Raw genomic sequence first — 17818 nt, 5'->3', positions numbered from 1 at the left:
GGCGTTTATGTGAAATGGCACCACCTGCTGCCCTGTGGAGACTGAATTAGTGATGTTAGGTGGGTAGCTTGAGATTCTGGGGCTCAGAAGAGAGGTCTCACAAGGGTGGATGGGTGCCCACAGCTCCTGCCAGTGAGCTGCAAACCGTTCTGTGAAGGAAATGACGGACAGCATGAGTATTAGCAGATGCCCTGCTGTGGCCTGAGCGATTATGATACTGGAAGGAGATTCTCGAGGATTCTAGAACCACCTCCATTCCAGGTCCCACCCCCACGCTGAAGTCTGGCGCTTCTGGTTCTCCCTGAACGTTGTGAGACCTGAATAGCAGCCACACTGTCTTACAATCTCAGCTTTCTTCCCAGGACCCCTGCCCGGTTTCTCTCCACAGTTTTCCCATCAAGGCCTCTGATGACCAGGAGCCAATGTCTCTATGCTAGAAACCTCTCAACTGACCACACAGCCCGAAAGGCGAGTCTCCACCCAGGTCACGCACAGGCATTTCAGCAACAGCAAAAGCCACTCCACGGCCCAGTCCCAACCTCACTAAAATGTGCTGCAAAAGAGGAAGCCGGCTTCTCTCAAATAGAGAACTGATCCACCGAGATCGGTTCTCTGATCTTGATCTTGAGATGCAGCGATTCGCACACAGTATTTTGAGCTCACTTGGTCATTGCTTGGAGGACTCACTTGGTTCCAAACTCTGCCAGAGATCTTAGCAACTGAGCAGGTCCAGAACACTGCCTCCTGTCGACACGCCCTGGAAGAACCCAGGCGGCTGGGCCACAGTTCTGTTTGCCTGCAGAGCACCTGGGGGAAGGAGCTCATCTTCCACAGAGGCAAGGCTGGAGGCCCACCTGCCCATTACCCTCCAGTGACCACCAAGGTGCTTCCTTGAAAATGGTGGGGGAGGGGTGAACCGAGGGAGACCAGGGCCTGCTAGGGTTTCCAGTTCTGCCTTCTTTGCACCTGCTTTCCTGATACAATAGATTGGGAGTTCAAAAGTGGTAACGCAATGTCTTTACATATTTAGAACTAGCCCCACCATTGCCTTCAAAGTTGAGCATTTGTTTTTTTAAAAATAAACACATGGCAAGAATGCTGTGCGGCCCTAGCACACAGGTGACTGTTGTGCAAGCCGCCTGCCCACCTGCGTGGGTGGGGATCTGCCCACAGCTGTCACCCGGCTCCCAACTCCTCCAGGCACACCCTGATCATTAGGCCCCGCCACGCCCAGCCGCCCCACTCCTGGTTGAACCAGAATGCCGGGAGCTGGCGGGGTCCCTGGAACCCTCAACAATGGGGTGTGCAGGACTTAATCCAGGCCCAGGCTTTGGGCTCCAGAGAGCTCCGAGCTGGCCCTGGGGATCCTCCCTAACCATGCTGAGAACAGGCCTGTGGGTCCCGGCAGGAAGGCCCTGCTCTCATTTCCCTGAGGACCCGGAGAAGCCAGAGGCCCCAAAGGGTGAGCTGGTCTGAGCTCTAGGTGGTAAAAATAGACTCTGTCTAGAGACTGCCTCCCTCTGTGGCAGGTGAGCGTCAGCAGACATTATCTCACTCCTGCTCAATGTCCCCCCAGGCAGGTAAGGGATGGGACTTGTTCCTGATTTATAGCTGGGGAACCCAAGCAGAGAGGATGAGGCAGATGGAGAGGAGGCCACAGGCAGAGCCAGCACCTGCCCTGAACCAGGGCAAAGCCCTGCTGGCCAGTGCCGCTGCCCCCTGGAGGTGGTAAGTGCCCTGACTGAGGCAGGCTGCCTGTTGCCCACCACCCACCCCGCATGCGCACACTCACACACACGTGCACACACACACATCAGAAAATCCAGACCTTGCTCCCGCCCTCTGCCAGGGCCACCTGTCTCCCAAGGTCCTTTGGGCAGGGTCCCCTTGTTTGCAGCGCTGCTACCCTTGAGGTACTGTGTGGCATGAGGAAGGACAGGCTGCCTGGCCCAGCCCCACATTTCATGGACGCTTCTGCCAACTCAGGATAAACCGGATTGAGGTTAGGCAGGTGGTGACGTGCTGCTCCTGGCTTTTCTGCTCCCGTGACATAGGAGGTGAGAGCAGCGGCCATGTTTCCCTGGGCACGGAACTACACAGAGAGCCAAGATGGACTTACAGGGTCTGTACAGAGAGCCAGGAAGAGGCAGCAAGTCCTGCCTGAGATCAGAGACTCCCAGGCAGCAAGCCCAGCCCATCCACTGACCAGCTAGGGCAGCCTCCCTCCCTGGCCTCTGCATTCAATGAGGAGGCCGAATTAAATGAGACCCTCTCACCTCGTGAGTCCTCCACTGTCATTGGGTTGGATTCCCCAGCTCTCAATCTCTCCTTGCTTCTCTCAATAAAATCCACTCTAATTGGGGATTAGAATTAACCTCAGTACAAATTAGAGGCTGGGCAGGGAGTGATGGTGCCCTTGACGAGCAGAGGCTGTGCAGGAGCAGCCCTGGGGCCTGGGGCCTCTGGAAAGAAGAGGAGTCAGAGAGAGGAACCCACTGACAACCCGGAGCAGAGGCCCCATCCCAACCCTGTGCTCCCAGATCTCCAAAGCCAGGGCCAAGACCCTTGAGCTCAGAGACCTCTTCTGGAGCTGTGGACAGAGAGCTCCTGCAGGGGTCATGCAAGATGGAGGTCTGTGGACACTGCCCAAGAGCCCTGGGGTACAAGAACAGGCCAAAGTGCTTGAGGATGAGTCCAGGGTCCTCTTAATGCTCCACACGTTCACCCCCTAGGAGGACCCAGGATAAAGAAGTCCCGAGTTCCACAAGCTCCTTTATTTGCCATTTGAATTGGTTAATTATTTACAGAATGTGTTTTGCTTTAAAAAACATTTTTCCCATATATGATGTCATTCGAACCGCCTAACAACACAATAGGTGTTTCTCCATTTCACAGATGACAAAACTAAAGTTCAGAGAGTTTAAGCAGGTGGCTTAAGGGATCCCAACTTGAAAGTGGTAAAACCAGGCCTGTAAGATGGTCAGATTCCAAGAACAGAACTCTCTCCAGCACACTGTGTCCCTCTCTCCAGGATTAGAGACCCAAAAATGGTTCACCAGGACCCAGAATGTGGGTTGAGTCCCTTCCACAGGCTCTGTGGTTGGCAATTAGAAGGGCCCAGAGACCAACCATGCAGTCATCCCAGGACCATGTGTGAGTCCAGAGAGAAGGAAATGGGCCTGAACCCTAGGCTAAACCTTTCCTGGGAGTTGGAAGTGCTGGATTTCTTCCTCCTGTGAAACTCCACGATATTCCCCTTCAAGGAATGAAGTCGAACGTCTGAAAGGCCACTTAGAATAGGTCTTTCTAGGGGAACCAAGCCGGAAGCAGCCGGGACAGTGTGAGGATGGGCTCTCCAGCCATGAGAACTACCTGGGCTGTTGCAGGCTGCTTTGAAAGGTGGTAAGCTCCCCGTTGCTGGAGGAATTCAGGCAAAAACTGGGAAACAGTCTTCCCTGAGAATGTTATAGAGGAAAGTCAAACATGGAGAGCTGAGAAGGAAGAACAGGAAGCATGCTGTTCATCCCAAGAGAATATGGACCCCTGATGCCCCTCCTCTGGTACCATATTGGATCAATTAGAGTTGTCACGAGTGTCCACCTCCTGCTCTTACAGCCTGGGATGGACTTGGGGAAAGAGGGCCAGAGCAGGACAGGGTCTGTGTGTGTGTGTGTGTGTGTGTGTGTGTGTGTGTGTCCAGATGACAGCAAGCAGAAGGTCTGTCGTGGAAGGTGCTTCTGGAGAGCCGGGTTCTTTAAGGCCATCATTCTCTGCCCTCTCTGAAGGTAACTGGGGCATCCGTATTGATGTGGGCAGCCAGCCAGAGACTGCCTGGGCCCTATGGGCAGCTGTCCCCTTCGCCACAGTGACCATAATGAATTGTCAGGCTGGGTGACGCAAGCCCCGACTTGACAGTGGGTGCTGGCCAGCCACCTGCGTTCAGGAGACAGCTGGCTGAGTCCCTGGCCGCCATTGCTTCACAAGCTGTCCTGGGCGGATCACTTGGGAGGAGTTCAGCTGGAGAGTCCAGAACCTGGAATTTCTGGTGGCGGGCTTTGATGGTAGCACCCCGCACTCTCCATGGGGCACCCTGAGCTAGGATTAGGGCAAAGTGGACCAGATCAACCCCTGTTCAGAAAGCCCCCAGGGCTGTGCTCACTTGGTGACAAGAGGTGACATCCCCCTTCCTCCCAAACTGTCTGCCCTTTCCCACCCAGCCCTGCCCACCACCTGCTTGGTTTATGTTTCTCTCCTGGAGGTATGAACAACCAACTTAGGGTGAGGCTGGGGCTCTGCCCACCCTGGCCTGTGTTCATCTAAGAGTCCTGATAGCCATTCCCACTCCTTCCCTCCTTCCATAAATGCTGACAGAGCACCTATGTCCCTGACACCCTCAAAGAACAGACAACTATCTCAAAGAAAAATGGACAAAGGACAGGAACAGGAAATTCCTGGACCTGACTCAAACACTTACTTGCTGTGTTAATTTGGGCCAGTAACTTGCCCCCTCTGTTTCAGTTTCCTTGTGTTTGTTTTGGGGGGTTTTTTTGTTTGTTTTGTTTGTTTGTTTGTTTTGTAGTACTGGGGATTGAACCAGGGCACTGTGCATGTAAGACAAGCACTCTACCAACTGAGCTAGATCCCCAATCCTCCTTATGTATATTAATTCTCTAGGTTATTGTGGAAATTAAATAAGACAATATACATGTCATGTGCTGAATCCTAACCCTTAACAGCTCAGAATGTGATGGTATTGATGGGACTTTTAAAAAGATGATTGCATTAAAATTAGGCCAAGGGGATTGGCAGTGCTCATTAATTCTGTCTTTTGTCCTCATAAAAGAAGAGGAAGAGACACTAGAATGCACCTGCCCAGAGGTAAGACCATGTGAGAACACACATGAGACACCAAGGGTATGCGTGTGCAGAGGGGTGGCCATGGGAGAGGCAGCCAGAGTGTAGCCCTCTGAACACCAGGGAGAGAAGCCTCAGGAGGAACTAACATGCCTGCACCTTGATCTTGGAATTCCAGCCTCCAGAACTGTGAGACAATAAATGACTGTTGTTTAAGCCACCTAGTCTGTGACGTTTGGTGATGACAGTTCCAGCACACTAATAGGCCATACAAAGCACTAGAACAGTATCTGGCCTATAGTATACACTCAAGAAATGCTAATTACTGCCATAAACCATATTGTTTATGTCAGCAGTATCTCTGTTGTATGAGTTTCTTGTTGCTGCTATAACAAATTACCACAAACTTACTGGCTTGAAACAACACAAATTTATTGCCTTACAGTTCCATAGGCCAGAAATGTCACTGGGATGAAGGCAAGGTGTCATCAGGCTTTATTCCTTCGGAAGGCTAAGTGCGAATATCCACTCCCCTACCTCTTTCAGCTTGCAGAGGCTGCTGGCAGACCTTGGCTGATGATCCCCTCCTTCAACTTCGAAGTCGACAGTGTAGCATCTTCAAATGTATTCTCGCCCCCCCCCCCCCAGCACTCTTCCCTTATGATTATGTTGGCCCACCAGATCATCTAGAATTACCTCCCCATCTCAAGAGCTGTAATTCAGGCACATCTGTAAAATGAATTTGCCATGTAAGACAACATAGTCACAGATTTGGGGGATTAGAATGTAGACATCTTTGGGAAAACATCATTCTGTCTATCAATCACACACGTGGTATATTAATAAGTAAAAAAGGTAAGCCACAGGACCGCACATACAGATTCATCTCGTTTATATAAAAATACTAAATAGATTTGTGCAAAGAGAAAACACAGGCAGAAACAAAATTGACTGTGGTGCTTTCTGGGGAGCAAGTCGGGGGGCTTACACTCTGCAGTTTTAAACTTTTTCACACACAAAAAAAACTTTTTCACAATAAGAAAATTATTATTTCACAATATGCAGATCTTCACGAATTACTTGTGTCATTTAAAAAAAAAAACATAAAAAGAAGACGAGACATCTACCCATCCTTGTGGCACTAAGGCTAGGGACAGCAGACAAATCAACAGGACCAAAAGCTCCCCCAAACTGTTCTGAGGGGTGTGTGCAGAGCACTGTGGCGGCTGCAGGGGCTCCCTGCAGGGGGACCTCTGGAGGCTCCAGGGGCGATGTTGGTGCAGAGTTCTTCAGGGTAAGAAGGAGTTCTCCAGGTCAAGGGGAAGGAGAAGAACAACGTCATTGACACTGGCCAAAAGCAGCAGGCCCTTCAGCAGCAGGGTGTGCCACGCAGTGGAGGCCGGAGGCTGGGATTGCACCAGGGCCAGCTGTACCCAGCCCCAGGCAGAGATGGGGGTGGAGGGATGGGCAGCCCACACCTGCCCAGCCACCGCCTGGCAGGCCTGGGCCCAGCGGTCGCATAGGCAAGTCTTGGTTAGACATAAGTGAGCCAAAGCTGAGAAAGAGGGCTGTTCTGGACCAAAAAGGTGTGGGAGCAGCCCAGGCAGACAGCGGAGGGGCAGGAAGGAAGCAGGAAGGGCCAGAGTAGGAGGCAACCCCTCCCCAGGCTTCTCCTGGCTCCTGGGCTTCCCACGGCCCCATCTTCTACTTCAACCCCAGGGAAGGTCCAGATTGCAGAAAAAAGGACTCCACAGCCTAGAGGGCTGGGCCTGGGGACTTCCAGGTGGCTGACCCCAGACCTGATGGTCTCCAAGTGGTACTCAAGGGAACCAGCCCCAGGCCTGGCCCAGGACACCCTGCAGCAAGGTGACTATGCACAGAACCCTGAAGGAGTGGGCTGGGCCAGCAGCAGGGGAGCAGCGGGGGCTGCCACCAACAGCCCTCTCCTCGGGTGCTAGTCCCTTACTTGCCGAGAGGACACGGCCCAATCCTGAGGGTTCAGCTGCAGGGCTGAGATGGTATGTGACAGTGGCACAGGGAGAGGCGGTGGGGTCAGCAGGGTTGGACACAGGGCACTAGCAGGGTTGGATTACAGGCTGGCCAGTTGATGGGCTCGAATCCCTGAGTGCCAGCTTCAAGCTGTGTGGCCTTGGACAAGCTGCTCAACCCTTCTCTGCCCATTTCCCCACCTGCAGTGTGGGGACCATGACGGCACCGGCCTCACAGGTGACTCATATCCCCTCCTGGTACACAGGGCAACAGCCTGAGGCCATGCCTGTGGACTATCCCTGGGTCTCCCAGCTGGGCCCTGCAGGCAAAGGCCTCCACTCCCAACCAGTCCCCTGCTCATACCTCCTGGAGCCCACAGTATGGCCTGTGGCCTGTGGCACAAGCAAGGGAAGAAGTGACATTACAGGTGGTGCTCATGGGGTGGCAACTCTGGCAGGGCTCCAGGGTAGCAGAGCTGGCACACCTGCCAGTCACTGAATGCCCAGGGTCGGGGTATCAGAGATGCTTCATGTGGGCCAGCGCTCCCCAGCCCTGTGGCACACTGCAGAGGCATCTGACAGGGTCTCAGGAGTTGCAGTGAAGAGACCTGTGCGATAGGCAGCTCTTCTGAGACAGAGGGGACAGAGGTCACAACGTTGAAGAGATACTGACACTCTGGGTCCACTCTGCGAGGGCAGGTGGCAGGAGCAGGGGGGAGCATCTGGACACTGATTCTGGCTGCAGGACAAGCAGGCCAGGGGCTTTGGCCTCTCCAAACAGCTAGTGGAGAGGAAGAGGGTGTGATCCATGCAGGAGCACAGTCCCCTCCCACAGGGAGGCCCCCTCCCTCGGAGGCGCAACTCCACAAACCCTCCCAGGTCACCAGCAAATGACAAGGTAGTGGCTGAGCTGGGACAGAGCCTGCGGTTACCTAGTGTCATTGCCACACGGACCTGGAAGACAAAGATAGAAGAGCCAGATGCAGGCTATCGATTCATCTATCTGTTGTGAGTTCTCAGAAAGGGCCTGAGCACGGCAGGGTAGAAACCATGGCCACAGAGGAGGCTCAGCCTCACTGTTAGTTAGATTCACAGCCCGACAATTTGCCTGGATCCTCTGGGTTCTGCTGCCCTCTCATTAGACTAGAGAAGGATGGCTACATAATAATAGTGTAAATCATTAGGCAATGCTTAGGAGGTTTGAGTTATGTTAAGGACATTATCTCACGTAATCTATGACAACCCTCTGAAGTAGATAGTACAATCCTCATTTTGCAGATGAGAGAATGGATGTTCGGAGAAGGTAAGTAACTTGTGTAAGATCACCAGCAAATGAGTGGCCAAAAAAGGATTTAAACCCTTGAGTGTCCAGTTTCAAAGGGCCTGCAGAAATCCCAGCAAAATCCCTCTGGGTCAGCTCCATCCTCAGCGTGAAAAAGTGGGAGGAGCTGTCTGGGTTCCTTTGGGCTTCACCTGGCTGCTCTTTGAGGACTGGGTTGTGAACTAGGTGAGCAGGGGTGGGCAGGGATGGCTCTGGCCTGCCACTGAGGAGAAGTGAAAGACGACCACCTCCATACCCACTCTGTCCCCTGCTCTCGCAGGCCTCCTGAGGTCTTTGCTAGTTTTCTTCTCTCTGAGCAACAGCATGCAGCCTTGAGTCTCCCCTGGGTTCTTCTGTGCACAAGCTTAGTGCACAAGTCCTTTGCATGGAGACTTCATTATCTTCCATTTAATAAAATAATAACTACCACAGAAGTCTGCAAAGTCCTTTCACCCAGGGCTCATCTAATGCTCCCAGGCAGGGGAGATGATTATTATCATCCCTCTGATGGTCAACTGAGGCAAAAAGGCGACCAAGGGCAGGCACTGCAGAGTCATCTGAGGCTCCTCCATGACCAGCTGGGCGACCTTGAACAAGTCATCCAACCATGGGAGCCTGAGCTTTCTCACGTAAGATCTGGCGATTGTTGCAAAAACCAGACGCAGAGCAGACACGCAAAATTTCCCACTGACGGCGGCAGATGAAGCCCTCAAAAACAATAGCTTCTATTTTTAATTTTTCAGGTCCAATTTTTAATAGTTATTATTTTTTTAGAGCAGTTTTAGGTGCACAGAAAAAATGGAGCACAAAATCCAGATTCCCATACCCCTTCCCCCACCCCCACAAAGCATCCTCCACTGTTACCACCTCCAGCCCGAGGAGGTTTTTATGATCCACGAGCCTGCACTGACACCTGATTATCACCCACAGTCTGAAGCTTTATCAGGGCTCCCCTGAACTTGGATACTCCATGGGTTTTAACAAGTGTATAATGATGTACGTCCGCCATGATGCAGAATACAGAAGGTTCCACAGTCCTAAAAGCTCTCCCTGCTCCACCTAGTCATTTCCCCAGATTCCCATTCCATCCCTGTGACCTCTGCTCTTATTACAGTCTCCCTAGTTTTGTCTTGTCTAGGATGTCATATAGTGGAATCATACAGACTAACTTCTTTCACTTAGTAATATGCATTTGTGTTTCCTGCCGGTCTTTTCCTAGCTTGATGGCTCATGTCTTTTTAGCACTGAATAGTATCCCATTGTCTGGGATATTTATTTATCCAAAGGACATCTGGGTTACTTCTAAGTTTTGACAAATATGAATAAAACTGCTACATTGGTCCTGGGGCTGTGGCTCAGTGGTAGAGCTCTTGTCCAGAACGTGTGAGGCACTGGGTTCGATTCTCAGCATCACATATAAATAAATGAATAAAATAAAGGTTCATTGACAACTAATAAAATATTTTTTTAAAAAAAACTGCTATAAAACTTGGGTGCAGATTTTGGGGTAGACGTAAACTGCCTTCTCCTTTGGGTACACGCTGAGGATCACGACAGTTGAATCCTATGGGAAGGACTAGAGCAAGACACAAAAGGCCACCTACAGTATGTTCTATTACCAGGACCCGCCAACCCAAAGAGACAAAGAAGGTGCCATCAGAAGCCACCCAGCTGTCTCCCACAGTGGCTGTGCCATTCTGCATGCCCTCCAGCACTGAACGAGACTTTCATTTTTAGTCAGAGATGGAAAGTGACCTGCTTCCATTTTCTGGGTGGTTTCTGCCTGACCACGCTGTCCCCTCAGCCAGCCTCGCAGGCTCACACCCTCGTAAACACCAACACTTACTCAGCCTGGTGTTCAAAGCAAGTCCCTGTGCCAGGCTCTCCTGTCCCCATCCAGCCCTGACAGAGAAGCTCACAATGCTCCGGCCTAGGGCCCTGGCCCACACAGGTCCAGGACTCCAGGCTTCTGTGCACCCCGAGAAGAACCAGGGGGCATCTGCAAGGTCCTTCTCCTGTCAAAGCAGCCAGCCAGGCCCTGAGAGTGAGGAGACCTGGGACAGCATCAGCCCCAGGCTTGCTTGCTTGCTTTTGATCTTCTGTTCTTCTGTTTTTTCATTCTTCCTTTCTCTCTCTTTTTTTTCCTTTTGATGTGATACTCACATAGTATCAAATGATAAAGTGAACGGATGAGTGGCGTTAGTATCTTCGCGATGCTATGCAACTATCGCCTCTATTTAGCTCCAAAATGTTTGCATCACCCCCTAAGGAGCCCCGCTTTCCTATCATGCAGTCTTTCTCCCCTTCCCTGCTTTCTCCGGAGCCCATGGCCAGCACCCATCTGCCCTCCGTCTCTTTGGGTTTCCCTGTTCTAGTAATGGAACATGCTGTTGGTGGCCTTTTGTGTCTGGTTCCAAGCACTTTCCTTGGACCAAACTTTCCATAACTCCCTTAGGAAAAAGGAGGAAGAGTGGGGGCCCCTTCTGCCTTTGCCCCTTCCCTGTCCCTAGTCACCTTGCCCCGTGTCCCTGCCCACAGCACATGTGGCCTGGTTCATCCAGTTGATGCTGTTTCCTATTCTTCTAACTACCCCTAGCAGAGTGCTTTGAGAGTTCATAGATTCATTTAATAAAAAGTTCATGGGCCGGCAGGGGACAGACAGACTGGTAATCGGCCATTAAAACTGATAAGGCAACAGAGAGGCAGTTAGCTCAGCCTGGGGTGCAGATGGTCAGGGATGATAACATGCCGAGCCTGCGGCTAGGCCTGTCTTGTCCACCATTTCACCTCCGCACTTAGCACAATTTCTAACACCTAGAACAGGAATGGACGAAGACGTCAATTAATCAGTCAATCAAGCAATCAAGCCATCCATCTCTCAGCTAAGAGCTGAAGGAGAGTGCGTTATCTACACTGGAAAAAGAGAAAGCAGATCTGAAGATTTGCAAGCAAGACATTCTGCCCTCTAATAGACTGATAGACGTTTTAGTCTGAAGGTAGGAGAGGGGGTGACAGGTGAGAAAAGATGGGGTGTGATCAGGCAGGGCCTGGAAACTGCAGAAAGGAGTTGGACTTTAACCAGAGTGGGAAAAGGAACAACTGAAAATTTTAAAGCAGATTTGCATTTTAGAACTCATCTTCCTAATCCAGATTAGAGACAAAGATGACCTAAGAAGAGTTCAGGAAGTCAAAACAGATTTTGTTCTTGCTCTCCTGCACTGAGGTTCCAACAGGGAACAGAGGGGCTTAATATGTCATTTAAAATCATGAACTCAATAGGCCGGCACAGTGGCGCATACCTATAATCCCAATGGTTTGGGAGGCTGAGGCAGGAGGATGGTGAGTTCAAAGCCAGTCTCGGCAATTTAGCGAGGCCCTATCCTGTATCTAAATTAAATGTTTAATTTATATATATATATATTTGGTTGGTGATGTGGCTCAGTGGTAAAGTACTGCCCCTGGTATCAAATAATAATAATAGTGGTAATAATAATGATAATAATAATAATATCATGAATTCAATCATCACAGGGTTGCAAGGTGCTTTGACAGATGCCATGGATCAGGCAAATCCTCTTCAAGACAATGACTGAGCTTTAAATTGAAACCTGGAAGTGAAAAGGAGTTGGTCAGTTACAGAGGGAAAGAGCTTTCCAGACTACACTACAGCTTTTCAGATCCTGAGCAAAATATGTTGAAGGAACTGAGAAAAGTCCAGGGCAGTCGTGGTGAAGAGTGGGGGACTGTAGTTGGATCAGCTGAAGTGGGACGATAGGCAGGGGTCAGACCAAGGACCCTCTTACACATTTTGGACTTACCCTAAGCAAAACAGGAAGTCCTCAAATGTGTAAACAGGATCCTGTTTTGAAAAATAGGGTAATTGTATTTCTCTTTTACATTTCTATACGTGTGGCCTTCCTGGTCACAGATCTACATATCTGGGGAGTGAAATCAGGATTATCAGAGAAAAACAATGAAGAGAAAGAGGTAACACTTAGTTTCTGACTTCCCCCAATGAGATTTTTTTTTCCAGCCAGACAATAGTCTTAAGAGAAAAAGAAGGTTCTGTATGTCTTTAAAATATCTGCTTTAAGATATCATGAGGGGCAGGAAAGATGGTGAAATGAGCTAAACATCATTACCCCAGGTACATGTATGACTGCTGGGTTGGTGCGACTCCACATTGTGTACAAACAGAAATGAAAAGTTGTGCTCCATTTGTGTACAATGAATAGAAATGCATTCTGCTGTCAGGTATAAATAATTAGTACAAATTAAAAAAAAAAAAAAAGATATCATGAAGCAGGTCCTGACGGTGATTTACATAGAGAAGAAAAGAAAGAAAAACCACCCTGATCCTTAGTCAAGAGGAAGGTGGAGAGGTCTGGGACTGTGGCTCAGTGGAGGAGTGCTTGTCTAGCATGTGCGAGGCCCTGGGTTTGATCCTCAGCACCACATAAAAATAAATAAATAAAGATATTGTGTCCAACTAAAAAAAAAAAAGAGGAGGGTGGAGAGGAGGCCAGAGAGGAAGTCAGATGTGCAGCCTCATCTTCCAGCTAAGCCCCAGGGAGCAGTTAAATGGGGGGAGGGGGCCTTCTGGGGCCCAGGAGATGTCCTCCAATATCTACCCAGAGGGCAAACGTGGTGGCTCTGTGTCACTAGGCACAGGGAGGGTTTGAAATTAACCTTCTTGAGCCACCCTGGGTTCCCATGTGGTTTCAAATGATATCTCCGTGAGATCTTCAGCTGTGGTTTTTGCTTAAGAAACTGAATAGAAGGAGACAAATTGAAAGACTGCCAAGCTTTTAAAAAATATTTATTTTTTAGTTGTAGCTGGACACAATATCTTTATTTTACTTTTATGTGGTGCTGAGGATGGAACCCAGGGCCTTGCATGTGCTAGGCGAGCACTCTACCACTGAGCCCCAGCCCCAGCCCAAGACTGTTTTAAAAGACAATACATTGAAGAAAAAAACAAATGACCTTGGCCTGTCATAGTCTTAAGAGGTACATCCTAAAACAGCTTTTGGGTCCCCAAACTGCAGCAATAGAAGGTAGACTGGAACACTCTGAAGTCCCCAGGGAAATCTACTGGCCAGTGCCAATTTCAAGGGTGGCTGTGGGGAAGGGTGGGCCAGGAAGAACTTCCCAGAAGGAAAAGCCCAGAGACACCGACAGTGAACAAGAGAATTTGGGGGAGCAAAATAGGGGCTGCCTTTAAATGCTGGTTCCAGACTTTGATATAAGAGAATAAAACCTGGTATGTTTGAGGTTCTATTTATGTGGGCTCTAGATCACAGCCAACGGACTTTACTCTAGCTGATGTCCCTCTGCAGCAGGCTTTGGACAGGAGACTTCCACTGACAGTGTGGGCTTAGGGTCCTGGAACCGGCAGCAGCAGGAATCAGACTGTGAGCCCTCATGATGGGTGTGATGTCTTGGCTCCAAAGCAGGGACTGGGGATGGCTGTGCTATCCAGCTGAGGGATGCAAGGACTGTGCTGGGATAATGGGAGAGGGGCTGGACGGAACATTTCCACTGTCAACAGACAGGATGTGGTGGCAGGATGCAATGTCGTGGGGTTTGAGGGAGAGTTGTGGGAATAGAGGAGTCAAGGTCAATGGCATTTCATAGGAGGCATGGTTGGCAGTGCCACGGTCAGGGGTGGCAGAGGCTGAGACGTGTCTGCAGCATTTCATCGCAGGGAAGTGCAGAGTCTCAGGCAGAGGGGGTGGAAGCCAGACTTCAGTGGGTTGAGAGAAGAGTGGGAGGTGAGGAAGTGGCTGCCAAGGGTAGAGATCACTCTTCCAGGACTCTACAGTGAGCCAAAATGGGAGGTGGGTCCAGGGAGGGCTTCTGTCATTTTTAAGACAAGCAAGATTTAATCCTGTCCTTGTAGCAGGAGAGGCCAATGTGAAGACAAGTAGAGGAGGGACCAGGTTGAAGAGGGTCCCTGAGAGGAAGGAAGGAAGATGGTGGTCCCCAGAGCTGGGTGGGGATTCGGGAGCAGGAGGGACCCTTTGTTAAAGCAGAAGCAGGGGAGGCGGGAGAGAAGCCAGTAGGTTTGTGGACTCAGTGATAAGAAATTGAGGAGATCCCCTGTGAGGGTGTCCGTTTTCTGTGAAGTGGGAGGTGACATCATCTGTGGAAAGTGTGTGGGGACAGTTTGAGAAGAGAAGAGGCAGTTGGAGTCTCCCTTCTGAGGAACAAGAGAGAGACCTGGGCAGGAAAGCACCAAGACCTAAGGCCCAGGGCAGCCTGGAAACATGAATCGATGGTGGCACCAGGCTACAAGGTCGGGTGATTTTCCCCAGAAGGAAATTTCTAATTCAGGCCTGCAGCCCTGCAGCGGTGGGACCCCTGCAAATCCCCTGCAAATCTCCCAGCTCCTTCAAATTAGCATGCCTAAAACTGAACTTGGGGCCTGGGCCTCTCAGCCCCCCAATCCATCCTCTTGCCCCCCAGTTTCTATTTCTGAAACCAGATGTATGTCTAGGACTCAATCTCTCCAGCAACACCTTCTGGCCATCCTGACTATGTGACTGGAACTCTCCAGGCTGTGTGTGGGCCTCCCCTAGGCTTCACCCCTCCCTGCTTGTCTCTTCCCCTCCCCATCTGTCCCATGCACAGGCTTCACCCCTCCCTGCTTGTCTCTTCCCCTCCCCATCTGTCCCATGCACCTGCCACTTTGGTCAGTCTAGAGCAAGACTGCAGCTCTGTCACCTCCTATTCAGCTGCACCCTCTGCAGCTTCCAATACCTAGAAGTAGGGCTGTCATTTCCACTTACATTTGGGGTCTGTTTAAATGTCACTGATTCTGGGAAGCCTCTCCTAACCTCCCCAGATTAGGGACATTCCCAGTTGTACCTGCCCCCCTGACACCTTATACATCTTCTCTGAGACTCTCATGAGATGATGGCTGGGGTGGTGGCACCCGGGCTTCCTTACCCCCCCATCCCTGCTTCCCTGGTAGCAAGAACATGCCTGACGTGAATAGGTACTCAGTACCTGGAGAAAGAGTCTAGCCTGTCACTCAAGGTCCTCAAGACTACAGCCTCAGTCTCTATCATCTCCCAAAGGAGTGTATGCTCTAATCTCCTCCCTGGCAGTCATCCACGCCTTCCTTCCTCCCCCAAGTCTTTGCTCAAATCATTCCCACCACCAGGCACGCTCGCTCTCCACTCCATCTTATCTGTGGTCATCCCACTTGGCCTCCCAGGCTCCAGCGCCAGGTGCTTTCCTCCAGGGAACCTTCTCTGAAATGCTCCCATTTGCCAGAGGCCAAAATGTCTTAGGTTCTCTATCTCCAAGATCAGAATGGAAACCCTGATCAGACAGTAACTTCCTCAAGAGCAACTTTAGTTTGAAGTTCATTTCTGTTTACAATGAAAACAGTTGGCTGTGAAGCAAAGAGACACCTTATATCACGCTTGTACAAAGAGTGTCTCGTCCAACTATGTCCTAAAGAGTGCCTTGTGTAATGACATGCACCTAATAGGGACAAAAGAATATTTTTCAATGAGTGAGAGATTTTCTCCCTTAGACGTGAGAGAAGAGGAAGGAGAGTCCCCATGTACACACTCATTTTTTAAAATGTGCTTCTCTTATGTTTACAACATGAAAATGTGTGGGTTTTTAATACCTTTATCTTTATGTGGTGCGGAGGATTGAACCCAGGGCCTCGCACGAGCTAGGTGAGGGCTCTACTGCTGAGCCACAACCCCAGCCCAAAATGTGTGTTTTCATGAGTGAACAAAATCTGTCTTCTCAGGTTTAATCTTTCTTTATTTAGGAAATGAATGCATGCCTCATGAACGGGATGGGGGTAGCGATTGTACTGCCAGTGTACCAGACACGCCACTGCGTAAGAGAAAAGGAATTTTTCCCGGAGCTGATATTTCCTGACAGATTCAGTAACATCTGTCTCTTGGGCCACTGAGGAGACCATGTCTGTGAAGGCATATGAAAAGTTAGGAAAAGAGGGAACCGCACTACTAGTAGCAATTAGTTTATTTTCAATATAAACTATTTTTGTTTATTTGTTTAGAAAGTAGAATCATTGGGATTCTCCAAAAATACCACCCCAACTTAAATCCATTGTGACAGAAAGCAGATGGGTGGTTGTCAGGTGACCAGGGAAAGGCATGATGGGAGCACACACTTAGCAGTACGGGGTTTCCTTTCATGGTGATGAAAATGTTTTGGAACTAGATGGTGGTGGTTGCACAATACTATGAAGGAACTGAATGATGTGGAATTATTTGTTTTTAAGTGGCTCATTTTATGTTGAATTGAACCTCAATTTAAAAAAATACATATCACTTAAATAAAAATATACTTATCACTTAAATAATGCCAAATTATGTCCTAAGTGTTGTAAGGGACTAGGCAGTGTTGTGTTCCGGAAGAACACCAGATCTCAGTTCCCACCATGGCCTGCACCTGGCCCTTGGGGAAGGAGTGGGGTCCCTCTGTACATTCAGGGCCATGTCCCAGTGTCCTCAGAGCCACTCGACTGAATACCATTACCAACCACCATCATTCTGTATCTGTATTTTTGCTTGTTCCCTGTCTTGGCTAATGTAAGTACTAGTTAAGGTGTTTAGTTTGACTAATTTAGCTCAGAGGTGGAGCCTAAAGCAAATTTTTTTCTTTCTTTAAGTGAGTGGAACTTTCCAGAGACAACTTGCAGAGTGTAACAGGTTTCACATCTGTCCTCTGGGGGCCTCTTGGAGAAGAGGGAGGAGGCTCCTGCCCAACGGGCAAAGTCCCAGTAGAGCTTCTCCCCACTCCAGACAGGCCTGATCATAAAGAAGGCCGAGTGGACTAGTCCCAACAGCTCACAGTTTCTTGGGAAGCCATCTTCTGTCATCTCATCAGGAAGGAACAGAACCTCTGTCACCAAGGGAATGCCCCAGCTCAGGTGCACATCCCAGAGGCCACTGGCCCCCCTCCACACTATGGCCTTCCACATGGGGCCTGGTGGGGGCTCTGTGGCCAGCAGGGCTGGGCTGCCTATGGACAAGTATCCTATCCATCCTTTAAACACAGGGCTAAAGGAAAATCACATCCTTCATTTCAAATATGGCCCTGGAGCCTAGGGCCCAATGGCTGTACCATAATCAAGTTGCATCAGGCATCAAGGTATATGGGTTTTAAAGACTTGTTTCCTCCTGATTTTAGCATTCAGACATTGTCATATACCTTCACATAAATGGCCTTGTTGCTCACATGTTGGAAAATAACTCCAGAAGAAATTAATTTTCTCTCACATAGTGGTGGGTTTAATGAACAAAGGAAGTCTAGGGACAGAGTTGTGTTCAATTAGGGAATTCATGTACTAGAAAAGGGAATTATCCCAGGAATCTCCACCAAGATGTCTTTGCTGAAAAAAAGAACCCTGCTTTTTTTTTAGTACTGGGGATTGAACCCAGGAATGCTTAACCACTGAGCAACATCCCCAGCCCTTTTTATTTTGACAGGGTCTCACTAAGTTGCTGAGGTTGGTCTTAAACGTTCCATCTTCCTGCCTCAGCTTCCCAAGTCGCTGAGATTACACGTGTTTACCACTACACTTATCATCTGCTTAATCTTTGAAAGTCTGTATTTATAGGAAATGGAATCAAGAGCTTATCATCAACCCAGGTCACAG

This window comes from Marmota flaviventris, chromosome 14 (assembly GCF_047511675.1).
Source record: "Marmota flaviventris isolate mMarFla1 chromosome 14, mMarFla1.hap1, whole genome shotgun sequence".
Taxonomy (NCBI): domain Eukaryota; kingdom Metazoa; phylum Chordata; class Mammalia; order Rodentia; family Sciuridae; genus Marmota; species Marmota flaviventris.
The sequence above is the reverse complement of the archived record's forward strand: the minus strand, read 5'-3'. Positions refer to the sequence as shown.